Below are 6,642 nucleotides of genomic sequence, written 5' to 3'. Positions count from 1 at the left end.
AAGTACAAATTGTAGGTTGAGAATCAAAAATTTGAATTTTCCATCTTATACATCTCTATTCCAGGGAACTTTTTCCCCAGACTCTTTGAGATCACCATATAGTAAAAAGCTTGGGCAGTATATTAGGGTAGGTTCAGGAGACTTGACCTCCCTCCAACTATGGCTCAAATGACCTGAGGGGTCACAGCAAAAAGTGCTATCCACTGAAGTTGGGGAAGAGTGGGGATGGGGTTGTGCAGAAATAGAGGGACTCAGGGACTGACTGGAAAGTACAGGTGGTTTTTCCAAAGTGGCCGAATGCCCAGAGCTGGAACCAGAATACAATACACAGGCAAGGAGAAAGTCCAGGAAAGCAGGGCTTAGGATAAGTTTAAGGGGGTGCAAGGCACCCAACCTGAAAGCTGAATCAGAGGGTCTGAAGCAAAGAACATCAAGAGTAGCTATCTCTCTGTCTCTTTCAGTGGAGAAGATGAGAGGTGAGGTGAGGAATAAGGGAAATGTACAGCATGGCTTATGTGAGCTGAGGCTGCAAATGGACACCCCGACCCTATGTCCTCAAGTTGCAGGTGGGCCAAATCTGAAGACAAAGGCAAAACAGAGAATTACTGAGTGAGGGTCATGAGAAGCAGAGGGGCAGATAGGAAAATTAGTGATAATGCCCCGAAGTTGGAAGAAGCTCCTGATATAGATGAGAAGAATCAGAGTGCATGTTGAAAAGAGCCAGGGACAATGAGAGCTAAACATGTGATGACTGGTTTTCTCTTGGTTCTTCTAATCTCTCTGACCCTCTCTAGCTCAGTCTCTTTTGTGGCTTTTCATCATTACCCCAAACTCTAAATTTTGGAATGTCCCAGGGTTTAGTCTTAGGACCTTATGTCCTCTTAATTTATATCCCCTCCCTTGGTGATCCTATTCAGCCTATCCTATGGCTCTAAGTACTACCCATATTGACAACTCCCCATTTTCTCCAAACTATGAACTTCTGTAAGTTTCTGGAAACTTGAGGACCTCTCCAAACTTATGTCCAACTCCCTATTCAGTCTCTCCACTTGGATGTCCAATGGGCATCTCAAACATAAAATGCCTAAACTGGACTTCATCTTTGAAATGTGAACAAAGAAAAATGTGATTGATAACTGTCCTTTTATTTGTAGCTATAATGTCTATATTGCTCTACTGGACCCAGTTAAAAGAAATTCTTCTTTCTAATTACTTAAAACCATTTAAATAACTCAAATTTAAAATGAATGTTTCAAGTTTATTCACATACATGTTCATTTATACATTCCCTTAGCAAGAGTCGACAAATAACCAGAGTCAGTAATTCAGAGATATAAGACATAGATAGACCCTATCCTCAAAGAACCCAGCATCTACTAGGGGAAACAGACACATACTAAATGTGGTGAGGCCAATAAGAGAAAGGCCACAGAAATAATTCTCCCTCTACCGCCATTATTAATTACACACTATGTAACAGCATTTTCTCTCATAAGACTCCACTCTTGGCAATATCGGCTTTAATCCTAGAAGTTGGAAGAGGTGTAGGCAGAGTCACAGCTGTGCTAATATCCAACAACCTCATAAACTTTGTATGTGTTAGGTACCGTGCAAGTATTTTATAAGCAGCATCTCATTTAATCTTTACAACAAACCTATGAGGAAGTTACTACCATCATAACTACCATTTTATGGATTAGAAAATGGAAGTTTAGGGAGTTCCCTGATGGCCTAGTGGTTAGGATTCTGGGCTTTCACTGCCATTGCCCAGGTTCAATCCCTGGTCAGGGAACTAAGATACCACAAGTCACACGGCGTGGCCAAAGAAAAGAAAATAGAGGTTTAAAGTGTTTCAGTACTTGCCTAAGGCACCTCAAGCAATAGGGTGTGCAAATTCATGTCCTTAACCATTATTTTAAACTGCCCTCTCACAACGGTGGTCCTGCTTTAATTAATAAAAATGGGGATACATTTTTTTGAATATTTGTACTAAAATAAGAGAATAAACGTATGAATAATCGAAATAGTGAATATCCATTACACTTTAGTAATAATCCCCAATTACTAAACATAACTGGATAAAAAGGACTATAGCATAGGAAGTTGTGAAATGGTGGTTCAGTTTTTCAAAGCTCATAAGAGACACAGCAAGGATTGATCATTTCAAGTTTCCCACTGATTGCCTTTGGAGACAAGTTCTGAGTTCTAAAGCATATTCTGTGTGAGCTAAGAATGGAAAAATCATCAGACTTGCAAAGGCTAAAAGAATAGAAGCCAAAGTCTATAGGAATACAGTCTTCCAAATTTATTATCTGTTATGCATTGATTTATCACATGTGGCGGGAATTTAAAACAGATGTGTGTTTTGTGGAGGAGACTATCCCATGACAGGGGAGAGGAATGTGACCTCAACTTGAAAGTAAAGAATCAGAACTCGTACATGGTTCAGAAGTTTCCTTTTATGCTAGTCATATAATGAAATAAAAGTTGTCCAATCATCTTTTCAAATTAACTGGGACTTCATTTCTTAATCTGGAACTTGTTGAAACTTCTGGCTTTTGAAATGCAGTTACTTTCATTGAAATGCAATTATATTTGAAAAATATTTCAAAGATCTAAGATTTTCTGAGTAACTTTTACTTAATCTAAAGCAAAATATCCTCAGAAAATACAGCTTTGATATGTAAATATTAACATTTACACATCCCTATTTTCTCTGTTCTCATCTGTAATTTCAGACATCACATTTCAATAGCTAGAATTCAATAATACATCTTTGTCTGACATCTGCTTTTTTTTTAACTGAAGCTATAAAGAAGTCTATTCTTTTCAGATCACATTTAAGTACCGAAAGTAATTTCATTATAAAAATTATACTTAAGGAAAAAAAAGATTCTTTTCTACATTAGCCTAACATATCTACCTACAGTTATATAAACTTTCTATTTTTCAATACTTCGAAATTATTCATAAAGATTTCTCATAATAAGTGTTTTAGTTTGGAAACAGTCTTGAGACAAAAAATGCACAATATAGAATAACTTTGTAGTCATTCGTCTAGTTTTGAGGGAAAATTATCTTAAAAATCATTAGTTAGGCAAAAATGCTTTTCTCAGAATTACCTGTGATTTAGCTTTCAGTTTATTTTTACTATCCATTTATATGATCAGATAAAATTTTAAAAATAATTCATCAATTTAGACAGTTTCTATCACAGGAGAAAAACTCAAAACAACTGATCATACTGTGGAGACATCCACATGTGCACACATACATGTATATTGAACACCAAAGAGAGTTAATTTGCTCAAAGCTAGAGTGATCATTGACAGTCTAAGAAAAGCAGAGAAGGAAGGTCCCTCTCCCTGTAAGAAGTATTTGAAGGAAACTAGACACATGCCTGGAAGAAGCTGCCTGAATTTCTCATTGCATGTCTATAAACTGCCAAAACGATTTGTTCATTTGTTTAACTTTCCTCAGACATGTATTGAGCACTCATTGTGTTCTGGACATTCTTCTAGGCATGAGGGGGAAAGAAAATGAAAAAGATGTATAAATGATATGTCTTGCTTAACAAGCTTAAGGTTTCTTAAGGAGGTAAAAGTGACATGCAGTGAAATGCAATACCTCGTAAGTGTACAACTGGGTGAGCTTTAACAAATGTAACCATGTAACCAACACCCCAATCAAGATATAAGACACTTTCATCACCCCTAGAAAGTTCCTTTATGTCCTCCTTCAGTCAATCTCCCTTCCCAAATAGGCAATCATGTTCTGATTTCTATCACCATGGATTAGTTTGTCTGCTCTTGAAGTCACATAAATGGAATTATACAATACATATTCTTTTGTGTCTGATTCTTTTACTCTGTCCAATGTTTTAGAGATTCATCCATATTGTTGTATTAGTAGTTCATTCCATTTTATTACTGAGTAATATTCCTGTGTGTAAATATACAACATTTTTTCAAAAATCCATAATCTTGTTGATGGACATTTGTGTTTGTTTCCAGTTTTTGGAATAAAGCTGCTATTAATATTCTTGGTCAAGTTTTTGTGAATTTATATTTTCCTTCTCTTGGATAAACACCTAGGATTGGAACTGCTGGGTCATTAAGTGGGTGTATAACTTTATAAGCTCCCAAACAGTTGTCCAAAAAAGCTGTACCGTTTTATACTCCCATGAGCAGTGTATGAGAGTTCCACTTGTACCACACACTTGCCAACAACTGATGTTGCCAATCTTTAATTTTAGCCATTTTAGTGGGTGTGAAGTAGAATTTCAATGTAGTTTGAATTAATATTTCCCCAATGACTAATGATGTTAAGTATCTTTTCATGAGCTTATTGACCACTTGTATGTCTACTTCTGTAAAATGTCTGTTCAAGTCTTGCCTATTTTTAATTGAGTTTTTAAATCCTTTTATTTGTAGGAGTCCTTTATAATGGTCTAATGACATAAGTTCTTTATCAGGTATATGTATAAGATTATTCTCTCTCAGTTTTTTAATCGACTTTATTTTTAGAACAGTTTTAGATTAACAGCAAAACTGAGCAGAAGGTGTAGAGAATTCCCATACACCTCATGCCCCTACACCTCCTCCCTCACTATCAACATTCTGCACCCAAAGTCCATGGTTTACATCAGGATTTTCTCTTGATGTTGTACATTCATTGGATTTGGACATACATCCACCATTATAGTATCATAAAGAGTAGTTTCATACAGAGTAGTTTTATAGCCCTAAAATTCCTGTATACTCTGCCTATTCATCTCTCTCTTCCCTGAACCCCTGACAACCACTGATCTATCTACTGTCTTTGTAGTTTTGCCTCTTCCAGAATAGTTGGAATCATACAGTATGTAGCCTTTTCAGTTTGGCTTCTTTCACTTAGAAATATGCATTTAAGATTCCTCCATGTCTTTTCATGGCTTGATAGCTCATATTAATATTTCACTGTCTGGATGTACCAGTTTATTTATCCATTCACCTACTGCAAGATATCTTGCTTGCTTCCAAGTTTTGGCAATTATTAATAAAGCTGCTATAAACATCCATATACAGGTTTTTGTGTGGACATAACTTTTCAACTCATTTGGGTGAACACCAAGGAGCACAACTGTTGGATCATATGATAAGAGTATGTTTAGTTTCGTAAGAAACTGCCAAACTCTCTTCCAAAATGGCTGCATCATTTCGCATTCCCACCAACAGTGAGAGTTCCTGTTGCTCCACATCCTCACCAGCATTCGGTTGTTAGTATTTTGTATTTGGGCCATTCTAATAGGTATATAGTGGTATCTCATTGTTGTTTTAATTTGTAATTGCTTAATGACACATACTATTGATCATCTTTTTCATATGCTTATTTGCCATCTGTATATCTTCTTGAATGCATTGTCTGTTTAGGTTTTTGCCCATTATTTAATTAGATTGTTCTAATTAAAGAATTTGGTATATACACACATTGTGAATAGATTAACACTATCAAGCTAATTAACGTATCTGTCACTGCACATAGTTTCTATTTTTTGTGTGTGTGGTAAGAATACTTAAAATCAACTGTCTTAAAAATATGGACTGCTTCTAGAATTTGCATGTCATCCTTGTGCAAAAGCCATGCTAGTCTTCTCTGTATCATTCCAATTTTAGTATACAAGCCGCTGAAATGAGTACTCAAGATTTATTTTTTCCATACATTTTTTCCAGTTGTTCCAACACCATTTGTTTAAAAGGCTTTCCTATCCCACTGAATTGACTTGGCACCTTTGTATTGATAAATATTCAATTAACCGTATATGTGTGGGTCTATTTTTTATTTCACTATTCTGCTTTACACACACACACACACACACACACACACACACACACACACTTTATTTTATTTTATGACTGTGTTGTATAATCCAGGCTGGATTCATTATTATATTTTTATTATAATTTACATATTATATTTATTATAATTATATTCATTTAAAAATTCTATTTTAAAAAACTAAAACAAAAATATTTTCATGGCTTCCTAAAAGTGTTGTGGGCCCTAGGCACTGTACACTGTGATTAAGGATAATTGGCTCTGGTAGGGATAAAGCTAGCTTCTACACCCGTAGCCATGTCAGAGACTAGGCACAGGGGCCTATGAAATTTCTCTGTGAGCGCAGGCTGGGCTTGTAGCCCCCGAGAGCAGCAATTATCTAGTAACCTGTGATAGGTTACTTTTAATACAGTATTTTCATTTTGTTATCCCTGACCCTTCAGTAAAGTCTTTTAAATATTATGATCCTGACTTAGTTGGTCTATGGGGAATTAAGGAAAATATCTTTATCGGTCAGCGTTCTTGGTTGTAAGCAACAGAAGCTGACTTTAGCTGACTGAGTGGGAAAGGATTTTTATTAAAAGGTTTGAAGTAGTTCACAGAATGGTTGGAATATTTGGAACATTAAACTCAAGGCTAAGCTTTTAGGAAGAATGCCCAAAACCACATTCCATGAGCAGGTCTAAAGAGGAAAATGTTGCCACCACCAGGCACTAGAAGTTACAATTTACCCCATTGCAATTTTGTGCCAGGAAAGCAGTTGTACTCTTACTGCTATAGTCATTAGCCCCAATGTATTATTTGTGCCAAGAATTCAATCTTGCA

At 36.0% G+C, this 6,642-nt stretch overlaps 1 non-coding gene across 1 annotated transcript; it reads right to left on the bottom strand.

Moving 5' to 3' along the window:
• Positions 1-5,571: 5,571 nt before the first annotated feature.
• On the bottom strand, positions 5,572-5,680 carry LOC112403612 (U6 spliceosomal RNA). Its single transcript, XR_003003941.1, has one exon. It is a non-coding gene; the product is annotated as a U6 spliceosomal RNA (small nuclear RNA).
• Between the last annotated feature and the right edge of the window lie 962 nt (positions 5,681-6,642).

Source organism: Neophocaena asiaeorientalis, unplaced genomic scaffold, assembly GCF_003031525.2.
Source record: "Neophocaena asiaeorientalis asiaeorientalis breed wild unplaced genomic scaffold, Neophocaena_asiaeorientalis_V1.1 scaffold67, whole genome shotgun sequence".
NCBI classification, from domain to species: domain Eukaryota; kingdom Metazoa; phylum Chordata; class Mammalia; order Artiodactyla; family Phocoenidae; genus Neophocaena; species Neophocaena asiaeorientalis.
This window is presented reverse-complemented; position numbering and strand designations above follow the sequence as displayed.